We start from the raw sequence: 12,234 nt of genomic DNA on the forward strand, positions 1-12,234 counted from the left end.
GCTCTGACTCTCCTGGTCTATCTGAGTGCATAAAAGGGACCTATTTAACCCCAACAGCATCAACTCTGTTAGTCAGCATAGCATAACAGAAAGAGCCAAGCCACCCTGACTTAAGAATTTTAAAAGAAATAAATCATGAGGCATTTCAGGGACTGGTTTCCTATTGACATCAGTACAATATATGTAGTTTATGAAGATGCTCAAGAAATAAACCAACACATAATTGCAGTTCAAGTTTTTTTGCCTCTATACTTATATTTTAAGTATTTTTAACTTTAATTTTGTCCAATGCATTTTTCTCCAGATATTATCAAAGTGAGTAGAAATGAGTTTTACATTTGGTTCTATGATTGATTATTTGAAAGTAGAGACATTTTTCTGTTTCCTTTAATGAGACCTGAAGAAGTAGTTCTTGGGACCTTCTAGGTACCAATTCTCAAAAGTACCAAAAATACCAATACATCAATATGTCTCCAGAGAAAAAAAATGCCCAGTCAACAGACTCTGCAGCCTGAAGTGAGGAGAGAATGGGATTGGGAAGACGGGGTTGATACAATATGTTGTTTCTCAAGCCCTATTCTATGAAAATGGGGGGAAAAGGAAGGAAGGAAGGAAAGATAGGAGGAAAGAAGGGAAACTGCAATAATCACAAATTTTCCTAAAGCTGAAAACATTAAATTTTAAGAACCACACATTATCATAAATATGTTCTCCTTATTCTGGGGGGATAAAAAATCCCTTTAGCTCTTGAAATTTTTGTAGTAAAAATGTCGCTTCTTTTTATAGTTTGCTACCATATGTCAGTGTCTCCTTTATTTGAAATTATCTTGGTGCATGAAAGCAAGGTGACTGAGAACCACTCTGTGGCCAAAGATGCACAACCAGCCCAGTGATCTTCGCTCCTTGTCCCAGCAAGCCAATGCAGCTGAGGCCTAAAGCAGGTCAGTGTAGTTATCCAGGGGGTAACTTTCTCATATGTAGAAATGGACTTTACACAAGTGCCTATTCAAGCTCTTTATAGTTGAAAAATATAACCTCCCAAATCTGATTAAAATTATCAGTCACGATAAAATATTTCCACTTTCTAAGATGTCTGTCATATAATTTCTTTATAAAGAATCTATTCTACTTTCAGTCATGTGCTGAAAGACAACTTCTTTAGGGACAGTTGACTATTATTAATGATTCACAACTAAGCCTCTTGATCATAGTGCGGTGGTTGTTATTTAGCTCATAAGCAGTACTTGAGACAATGTGCTAAGTTTTTAGAATTTTAATGAGATGGGGCTAGGAGAGGGAGAGAGAGAGATAAGGAGAGAGATGACCTCTTCTCTTTCCCAATTATATTTCCCTTCCTGCTTTTCATCTGTCTAATCTTCCAAAGTTCATTAAACATATGTGCTGTTCTGAACAAAAAGCAGATGCATGAAGATCGGAAAATAAATGACTGCTGTGATTCGCTTTTGGAATGCACTTTAGGACATGTGAAAACTGAAAGTCTTATAGTAATGTAGTGTGCTGATTTCATTTTCCTGCAGATACTCACAAGTTTAAAATTGTAAAATAATACCACAGTCCCAGATAGCATTTAAAAATCGAGAAGGTGAACTTACGTTTATTACTTTTCGTGGCCTGTTGATATATGAAAAATTACATTCAGAACACATTTTTCTAAGAAATTAGTTATGAATTTATGTTTAGGTTAACCGTTGAGAAAAATCAGCTTTTGAGTGAAGGTAATTTACAATAAGAATTATTAGAAAAGAATGTGAAGAGAAAAATTCTAGAAGTCACTATTGAATAATAAACTAATTTTCTCTTTTAAAATTTATATTTTAGCTGGAATGAAGCAGAAACTTTTTGCCTACTGTTACTTTTACCATAGAAGGAACTTATATGTTAAATCATTTACATTTTACTTTGTTACAGTTTTTACTCTGAGGAAAAGCACATTAGATAAAAATTTAGGACTTGATATATATACATATATATGTAGATATATGGGTGTTTGTGTGTGTATCTGTGTCTGTTTATATAGATTGTATTATATAACGCGATATATATGAATATATTCAGTAAGATATTAAGACATGTGTTAGGGGAGTTGTCAGCATATGTAGGAAACAGGATTACTTTACATAATTTCCACAGTGATTCTATAGGAGTTAATGACACACATGCCGTGGTTAATTCACATCTTATTTTTGTTAAAAAGTAAATAAACAACGTGCACTCCAAGTGAGATCTTTATTCCACATAGGCATGTGCCATGCATGTTCTTTCTAACTGGGCTAGTTTTTTTCTCATGCCATGGGAGCAGGTGGCATGAAGCTGTTTTGATGAGGTTAAAAGGCTCCTCCCCTCTTTCCCCAAGCAGCAGCCTGAAGAACGTCAGCAGTAATTGTGTGCCTGGCTCTGCTGTGCAGAGAAAGGGTGGAGGCAAAATTGATATCAAATAAGGGTATCAAACTGAGATCTGAATGTTCCGTTTAAGTTGTTGCTCATTTTCATTAGCTATGCCAGGGGTGCGAAGCTTATGACTTAAACATCCTTGGGAGTAAGAACAGTTATTTTTGATGGATTCATATTTCTCTTCTCCATAAAGACTGAATTAGTGTTGTAGTGGCTATAAATGAAGGGGTTTCTTTATCCTCTTCTCATTTTATTATTTACTAATCAGACTTCAGCTCAGATAGATGAAAGAGAGAGGCTCTGTTGCCTAGATGTGAGGCCTTTAATGAGGATGAGAGACCCCAGGGAGCCGAAATCTGAAGTAGAACGATGCTGCTTTTGGGTTTCTTGTCATTTCTTCAGTTGCTTCGCCTCCCTTTTCCAATGGGCCTAGTGAGCAGGAACTATCCAAGGTGCTAGAACGCTGGCAGCTTTGCCGTTCAATGCAGACGGATTGCAGAAACACAGAAGAAAGATTACTGCTTATTTCAGAAGGTAGGTTCTTTGTTTCAGAATCCCTGATTAATCAGCAGCAGCATCAACAGACTAAGGCAGCTGGAGAGGAGAGAGAGAGAAGCAGGAAGGGAGGGAGTCAGGGGCAGGGAGGGAGGGGAGAGAGAGAATGAGAGAGAGAGGGCTGGTTGTCACGGGGGAGGGACGATGCCACAAGCTAGGCTGCTCCAAACCTTCTGTATGTAAGTGGCAATGAGAAAGAGCATCTTTTTGGCTGAAAGGAGACATGTAGAAAGGATGTTTCTGATTTTTTGTTTTCATTTATTTTTGCCTTCACAGAATATAATCAAATGAGGCACCTTAGCCAGCCTGGGTGATTGCTTCGAGTCTTATAATCATCTGTGTAGCAAAGTGGGTAAAATTATTCAATTTCTTCCTGCTGGACCTGGAAGGCGAGAGGCTGTGTGTTCATCCCCACCCATTAGCTATGCCCTCTTTTCTCTGAATGTCGATTTAAGGAAGCAAGCACCTGTCTTCTGCCACTGAATCTTCCTAGCAAACTTTAAAGGCCATTTTATCTGATAGAAAGAACATCAAGAATGCTCTGATCTCTAGTGATGAAGAATCTGGGAGTGGACACTTTTCCCATCCAGATCCAATGCACTTTAATTGAAGAAAAACTGAGCTGAACTACAAGTCTATTTCCTATGGTGCTGGATGACTCCTACAGAACTGCCCTGAGATCAGCCGCGAGAGAGGGCTCTGACAGACACAAGTCACCTTCTGAATATTGCACTTAGCTGTCCCTGGGGACTTAAAATTTTGGTATGTATCTCATTTTTCAGATTCTCTAAGCATGCTAATTGAATCCAGCACTAAATAATCAAGCAATCTGGTTATAAGATGGAATGATTTTAGCTGGGGATACTTAATGCTGAAGTTTGCATGTCTTATTAGCTGGAGCAGAAAGAAAGCCACAGCAAAGGCATCCAAGGCTTTAATGAGCCTCAGGCTATTCTGTACCCTCTTAGCCACTTAGTTATATTACCGCAGAAATGGTTAAACCAGATCTTCATTGGTAAAATAAGCCATGTTGAATTATTAAAAGCATTGAAAATATTTTCCAGGGTATTAATTGGCATTCATGTGGTGCATGCTAGCTATTTATCTGCTATTTCATACCATAAATATTTTACAACCATGTCTTAGCACATTTGTTTCAGCCCAGTTTTGTGTTCTCAAGAAAGAAAAAAGAAAGAAAAGGCACAGAACCAAAACATAAAAATCCAAACTATCAGAATAGAGCAAAGCTGAAACTGCTTTTTCCTAACTGATAAGACATAAATTTCTTTGAGAAATATATATTTTAGGACCAATCAATACCAGGAAGATTTCACTAGCCTCATCACAATAAATATTTGAGAACTTTAGGTGGACCCGTTTTACTTGGGACACATACTTATTTTGTTGGGGTGTCTCCATTCTAATTCTTCCAACTACTGGCAAATTTTAAATACAAGAAATGCAGATATTCCCTATCTGGAAGAACTAGTACATGAAATAATATTGTTCATTGTCGTTAGGAAATCTTAAAGTTGTTTCAGTACCAAGAACTGGAATGTTATTCTAAATATAGTTCAAAAATAAGAGAACTCAAGAGAAGAGCTTCCACGATGTAGTTCTGGTCATTTTAACACGCAACAATTTCTTACTGAGTAGTGTGGATTAATGACTGTAGAACACAAGTGGAAATTAACTTCTCTCTTAATAATTCACGCTTCAGACAATGCTTCAACTTATTTTGTAGATAGTCAAGTGGTAAACAAATTAACATGAGAACATGTGAGCCACAAATGACAAAATTATTTCATTTTTCTGTGGAAAGTGCAACATGTTTGCCAACTCAGCAAAGGAGGGGACTCTGTGAAAGACATCACCGATTTAGAAAATCAGTGAATGCAGACCTGAGGGGGAAAAAATACTACAACTTCACAAGGAACTGCAGAGAAGCCCAAGGACTCGGAGCATTAGTAAAGTTTAGAGAGAGAAGTGTAAAAATCCTGGAGACAGGAAGGTTGGCTATTGTTTTTTTTTTTTTTTTTAAAGTAAGTCATAGCCTTCCAACCCAATTAGATGATTTCTATTGTTGCTCCAGTCAGCAATTTATTATACTGACTATATCTAGTTTGCAAATACTGCCTTGTAAGCATCTGGAAACATCTGGCCAAAGGCTCCAAAAAGTACCTCAGCCATTGACATTTTGAGTGAGTCCCTAATATTAGTGAAATGTGCAGTCTTTTTAGAACATAGGCAAATAGTTCCATGACAGCCTGAAAGTTGGGGTGGGAGTGGATATCTGATTTACAATGCTTCTACGCTAACGTGATCAATGCCCGTGTTAACCATTTTGGGAAGAGAGATAGTAGAGAAAAACTCACTACAAAGTAATCTGCTTTCTGAGGAAAAAAAAAAAAAAAAAGCAATCACTGTCTTTGTAGTCACTTCAACAAGCTCTCTTGGTTTTAACTCTAACATTTCCCATTTTGGGCAGAACAGCTGCATTTTGATGACAGTGGAATGAAAAATTAAGCGTGACCATTCGTGGGGTGGAGAGCAGGATTTCAAGCATAATCAAAGTGAAATTATAGGACTTATTTTTACACATTATAAGGTTTGATCAGAAAAATAATTTTGACATGGTTTGCATGGGTTGTGGAGTGGAACCAGGCAATCTAGTCTGTTGATTTGGTCCTCCGTGAAGTCAGCAAATTTGATATTAATTTGCATATGTATTTTACATATGTATGTGAAGCCAGATTATTTAAATACCTATTTTTTCAAATTGATGTGAGTACATGCAAAAAATGTAAAAGATCTTTTTCTCCTGATGAACAAAAAATATAGTCAAAATTGCCATGAGAAACTTTTTTATTTGGATGAATAGATACTACTGGACAAAATAAGATTCTCTGTCTCAGAGAAGATGCAATGATTGGTGTGGGAGGGAAAATCAAATTGTAATAAGCCAAAATCAAATAGCTTCCTTACAGTGTTGAGACAGGTGTGGTTTGAAAACCTAAGAAACAAATAAGGGGTGGGGACTAGAAAAGTTTCCCATATGCATATAAAGTGAAAACCATTAACATGAAATCAAAGCAAAGTGTCTCAGGTTTCCACCATGAAACTTATCCCCTTCTATGTATTTTGTTTTTCTCAAACAACATAATAGCACAAAATAAACTTTATCTTATTCTGGCTGTAACATCATATGGAGTTAAATGTGACCTAAAATTTAAGACATTTCTTACAGAACTTTAAGACTGGGGAGCAGTTCCCTCCCACACACATGTTTTTGATTCTACTACCCCTCAGTGTATGTGGAAAATATCTGGATAGGTAGAGTTTTCACAACTTTATGTCTTGGAAAATCAAGGTTTTAAATGGAGCACAGCTCCGTTTCAGAAATTCTGAGTAAACACCACAAGAAAGGAAAAAAGAAGCAGTCCTCCTAAGGGCCAGAGGACTAATTCACTGAGAGGATGCTGGTACGCTAGAACTCTGCTTTGGGTAAATGGTAATAAACGGCTCATAGGACGATTCTGCCAGAGAAGTCAGTGTACAGTCCACTGGAGCCATTTCTTACAGAGTCAGAGTGGTTGATGTCAAAATGCATGAAATTACACTACAGGAGGAATCTGTTCTGACTTTTGAGAAAAGAAAAATTATTTTACGTGTATGAGAAGATGGCATACCTGATATTTATCTGACTCTTTTGGTGTATCTTAAAAAAAAAAAAAAAGCCTATAGTTAATCAAAAGCCCTCTAGACTATGGGGGAACCCAACCTTGACACCATTTTTTACAGCCACATTAAATATCCTCTTATATGGCTTCAAAATTTCAGCCATATAAGATTTGTTTCTTAATTTACAAAGGGAATAGCTCATGTGAATGTATTAATATGATCTTAGCTAAAGTTTTTGCATGTACTTGCTTCTCAAAAATAGGCTTGCATTTTTTTTGGCTTGAACACTTAAATTCATAAAGTGTCTCATCTTGTTGGATTCCTTGGATGCAAGCAGTGGCTACAGAAAGAGAAAGGAACATTTTAAAATGTTTCCATGTACTGTGTTTGAATAGCCGTATGTATATTTTCTGCTCTGTTTATGTATGTAATGGATAGTTTCATTTCAGTGGAGATATTTGTAAAGAAATGTAATGTTACTTTCAGTTCTAGGCTCAACATTAGTAAGGTCAAGTGATGATGTTAAAAGAAAATAAAGAAATGATTAATTTGATGAAAAGATAAAATGTTTAATGGCATAAATATGACCTGAATCCCACCTGGTGCCTCTTAGCTGAGTAAAGTGAAATTTCAAATTCTGATAAGTATCACAATACTATACAAAGTAATCTTTACAAAGGGTGTGGTCAATAGGAAATGACAAAAGTTAAAGAATAAAATAAAAGAAAGCTGAGCAATTAACCATTCAGTTTTATTTAATCCAACTTCTGTAGCTCGTTATTAGAATGGGCTGATTCTAAATACAGTGATCCAAAAATTGAATAAGAAGAGTGCCTTATAAATGAAGAATACAGCAGTACAAGAAAGGAATAAAGTGAATGCTTGAAGTTGTCTGTGGTTTGTATGGGAATTCTGATCTCCATTATTTTAGATGCTTTCCCAGAAGAGTCCCTGACACAAATTTTAAATATTGACCACAACTTCCGAGAAAAAGAACATATACAAAAAAAATCTTGAGCTATTCGAATCAATGTTCTGCATTCCAAAGAAAACATATCTGCTTTGTGGGTGGACACCATGGATGCCAGCTTTCAACCACTGCGGAGGGGGGTAGGGTGCTAAAATTTCTAATTGGTTTTGAGCAAAAATGGCTGAAGACACATATTTCAAATAAAAGAGATGCCTGGGGAAATGCAAACTTTCCATTCAGTTTCACAGGCTCTGTTAAAATATGCTAGGCAATGGTTTTGATCTACTGACTGATGTAGACTCATTAATTAATTAGTTGCAATACGGCTAAAGATGCTCCTGAAGGAAGTTGCCTGTTTGCTTCTTAACTATTTTCTTTTATGATGCCAACTTTAGGAATTAGGTGCTCAAAACAAGCCTTCATAAAATGTTTGCATATAGGATTGCCCTTCAAGGGCTAGAACTGAACTTGATTTAAATCCAACAATCAAAACACAGTCAAATTTTTAGTGATAACAAATATATCTGATTAAATATCTGTCTTAGCCATGAATACACATTTCTGAAAGGCTGATTTAAGATCACACTTGTCTGTGGGTTCTCCCTGCATGGGAATGGTAGCAGTTGTAAAGAGGTAGACACTTAATATGATTCACTTTTCTTAGGTGAGGCCATGAATCTGTTCATTCATAGTCCAGTTTTCTGAGAAATACCGCTGGGCTTGTATGGGTGGCGTCTAAGTGTTTGCAAGATGGGATACATGTCTTGGTTCATATTCCCCAAAGCCTTTATTTTCTAGATGTGAAAAATGGGTGTGCGTGGGTGCTCAGCTGTGTTGGACTCTCTGTGAACCTGTGGACTCTAGTCTGCCAGGCTCCTCAGTCCATGGGATTTTCCTGGCAAGATAGTGGACTGGGTTGTCATTTCCTTCTCCAGGGGATCTTCCCAACCCAGGGATTTTACCTGTGTTTCCTGTACATCCTGCATTGCAGGTGGATTCTTTACCTGCTGAGCCATGAGGGAAGGAGCAGAATGGATAAGTACTTTTAAATGCTTTTGGTTAGTGAGCAAATCTATTAACCCTTTTCATGGCCTCTATTTGCATACTTTTGATTAAGGAAGTTGAACATTAAGCATTCTATTCTGTTTCAAGTAAAACTATATTTATAGAAGAATTATTATAAAACCTTATCTTCACCACAGTTGAAAATTGTGAGAATCATCTAATGTTAATGACTAATAAATTTGGTCCCATATTGGGCATGCATTTTTAACTGAATCCTCACAATAGTGTAAGGAGGTAAATAATGATTTTTTAAATGTGGAGACTGAAACTTAAAGAGGTTAATTAACTTGCACAAAGTCATAGATCTAGGAGTGCTTTAGTTTAGGACTTTTAGGCTGTTGTGGTCAACAACTCCACTATATGTCCTTCAAGACTGACACCATTTCTCTCTGCATTACAAACTACATTTTACACGTGGACAAAAAGGCAAAAGGGCTTCCCAGGTGGCCCTACTGGCAAATAATTCACCTGCCAATGCAGGAGACACAAGAGACATGGGCTCGATCCCTGGGTCGGGAAGATCCCCTGGAGAAGGAAATGGCAACTCATTCCAGTATTTTTGCCTGGAAAATTCCATGGGCAGAGGAGCCTGGTGGGCTATAGTCCATGGGGCCTCAAAGAGTCAGACATGATAGAACACTTAGCACTAAAAAGGCAAAAAAAGTATGATACTTAAATAGTGATACAGCCCGTCTATTTTTTTTACTTTTACTTTTGAAGACTACATATAACCATTGAAAAGTGTTCGTCATCAAAAATGCTGACCATCACCACGACAAACTAGTGAATGCCAACACTGCCAAGTGAATTAGTGCCCTTGTCACACTGCATTGCAATTACTTACTTATTGTGTTCTTTCACTGCTGAATGAATGTCTAAAGGGATACAACTTTGCCTTTATCACTGCCTAATGCATTATATTGGAGAAGGCGATGGCACCCCATTCTAGTACTCTTGCCTGGAAAATCCCATGGACAGAGGATCCTGGTAGGCTGCAGTCTGTGGGGTCGCGAAGAGCCAGACACGACTGAGTGACTTCACTTTCTCTTTTCACCCTAATGCATTGAAGAAGTAAATGGCAACCCACTCCAGTGTTCTTGCCTGGAGAATCCCAGGGACAGGGGAGCCTGGTGGGCTGCTGTCTGTGGGGTCACACAGAGTTGGACACGACTGAAGTGACTTAGCAGCAGCAGCAATGCATGATATGGAGCTTCCTAGGTGGCGCTAGTGGTAAAGAACTTGCCTGCCGATGCAGGAGATGCAAGAGATGTGGGTTTGGGTCAGGAAGATCCCCTGGAGGAGGGCATGGCAACCCACTCTAGTATTCTTATCTGGAGAATCCCATGGACAGAGGAGCCTGGTGAGCTACCGTCCATAGCGTTGCACAGAGTTGGACGCAACTGAAGCAACTTAGCACGCGGCACAGTGTATAACATGTGCTCAAGAAATACTTGAATAAATGAATGATTGTAGAAACAAATATCCTCTAGAACTGGATGACTCAAGCATGTTCACCAACATCCAGTTTTCATTGCTCTGAAGTGTTACTAGATTTCTCAGTTGATTTTCATCCCCCAAATTTTCATCTCAATTAAAAAACACCTTATAATAGGACTCTCCACAGTACACATATTTTACTATGTTATTATTTAATATTTTCTCAAAATAAACAAATTTGAACTCTAACCAAGTTGAAAGGCCACTTAGGGAGATAATTAATTTTCAGAGGTGCACATTTAATCTGGTTAATGTTTGGAATATATAACTCCATAAAGAATCACAAGTGTCATCTGGATGGAGAGGAAAACTTAAGGGAAGAAATAAAAATCTTTGGATAATGCCTTACACGATGGGAAATAGACAGTTTTGCTCCAGGGCAGAGTAGGAGTGATCATCTTCCACCCTGAGGCATTCTCTCTAGAATCCTCGTAATACTGACTTGGCTTGCTTAGCTATGGTAAAAATAATTGCCATGAAGCTGTGCAGATCTTTTTTTATCGAAGCATACCTCTTGCTGAAATCCTTGGTAGAAGTGATTTCCCAATAATACTAATGCTTTAGCTCTTTGAGTATCATGTTGCATCCCCTCCCCCACAAATTACAATCATTCATAGCAGAATTTTTTTATTCCTATGTATGTTCACCACTTCTGATAGGATGATAATGAAATACAATTTGTCACATTAGGTGGTTGCAATTAGAAGTCCATTTCATTTACCAACCCATTACGGCTTAAAAGCAAATTAAACATAAGAAAACAAGATAACAGAAAACCATGAGTGGAAGAACAATTCATTGATCCTCTGGTTTCAACAACTTCTTACATGTTGAAGAATAAATCCTTAAATTTAGAGTGGGCTTCAAGTAACGTATGGATTGACCGGCAGCTGAAATGCTAATAAATTCTGATAAGAAGTGAAGTTTCCATAGCTACGATCCAGGTTATGAAACATGATTATTCTTGTAAAAAAATCACAATGGAAATAATTTGAAATGGTAAAAATGAAGGTCTAGGACTTCTACCTTAAAAAGCTCAGCGGATATTTAAAAAAAAATCTTTCTGAGACTGTTGAAGAAAGTAAAAGATGTAAAGGTGATTTATAATTTTTAAATTTGCCAACATTTTCTTTGCTATTAGCAAAGATTTGCTTTACCACGATGAATATGCAACTGAGGACAGTAAGCATTATTAAGCTATAAGTGTAAAACATTTATTCTACATGTAATTAATTAAAATTCAGTTCTATTTTGATTGATACAAACACAATTTCTCTATCCCCTGGCTTCATTTATTTCTATGATTCTTTGGATACTTCTACTTCAAGCCATGCTGATTTCTATAGCCTGCTGGCTATCTATCTACCCATTCATCTATATATATTTTTTTACATGATTGTTCCTGTCAATAATATCAACAAGCTTTATTATGCATACACTTATTATTGTTGAACTCTGTGTGAAATTCTCTATAGTCATCACCTCCCATAATCTTCATATCAGTAGGAGCTAAGCATTATTATTTCCATCATTTTATAGGTGAGTTTGTAAAGTCCTATGTTTTTGTTTTGATTTGATTTTGGCTTTCAGAGTTCCTTTCTGTGGCTCAGGTTTTTAATCCTTCAAGTAGTAAGGATAATCAAAATTGCCATTGCTTGAATGACCAGAGTGGTAAGTATTAACATGGTTCTGGTGATCTATGGTTTTTGAGTTACAGTATGAAGCCATTTTGGAGAATAATGGAGGACCACAAAGAGATTATTTCTAAGCCAATTTATATTAGAAAAGTGCATTTCCTTGATAACTGCTCTATTTTGCATGAATTGTTCAGATTCATAAGTCTTAACTTTAAATTGCAAGGAAAACATACAATGAGAAAGTTCATTTCAAATTGTTACATTATTTTATTTGAAACTGAACAGAAAAGTTGTTATGGTGTTCAAAAAAGAAATAGAGCTTGGCTCTAATGTAGCTTATTGGCATATGAACACATTTTTGAGAAACAAAATCATGGCTGTTTACACAGTGTGGTGTATGCATGCTCAGTCGTGTCT

At 36.9% G+C, this 12,234-nt stretch overlaps 1 protein-coding gene across 1 annotated transcript in view; it reads left to right on the top strand.

Annotated features, from left to right (window-relative positions):
• Nucleotides 1-3,110: 3,110 nt before the first annotated feature.
• NYAP2 (neuronal tyrosine-phosphorylated phosphoinositide-3-kinase adaptor 2) overlaps nucleotides 3,111-12,234 on the top strand; it is a 321,945-nt gene continuing 312,821 nt past the window's right edge. The window contains exon 1 of the mRNA XM_070773227.1: nucleotides 3,111-3,729. The gene's annotated coding sequence lies outside the window, so the exon portion shown is untranslated. The remainder of the gene's footprint in view (nucleotides 3,730-12,234) is intronic.

The sequence above is a fragment of the Bos indicus genome, chromosome 2, assembly GCF_029378745.1.
Source record: "Bos indicus isolate NIAB-ARS_2022 breed Sahiwal x Tharparkar chromosome 2, NIAB-ARS_B.indTharparkar_mat_pri_1.0, whole genome shotgun sequence".
Classification (NCBI taxonomy): domain Eukaryota; kingdom Metazoa; phylum Chordata; class Mammalia; order Artiodactyla; family Bovidae; genus Bos; species Bos indicus.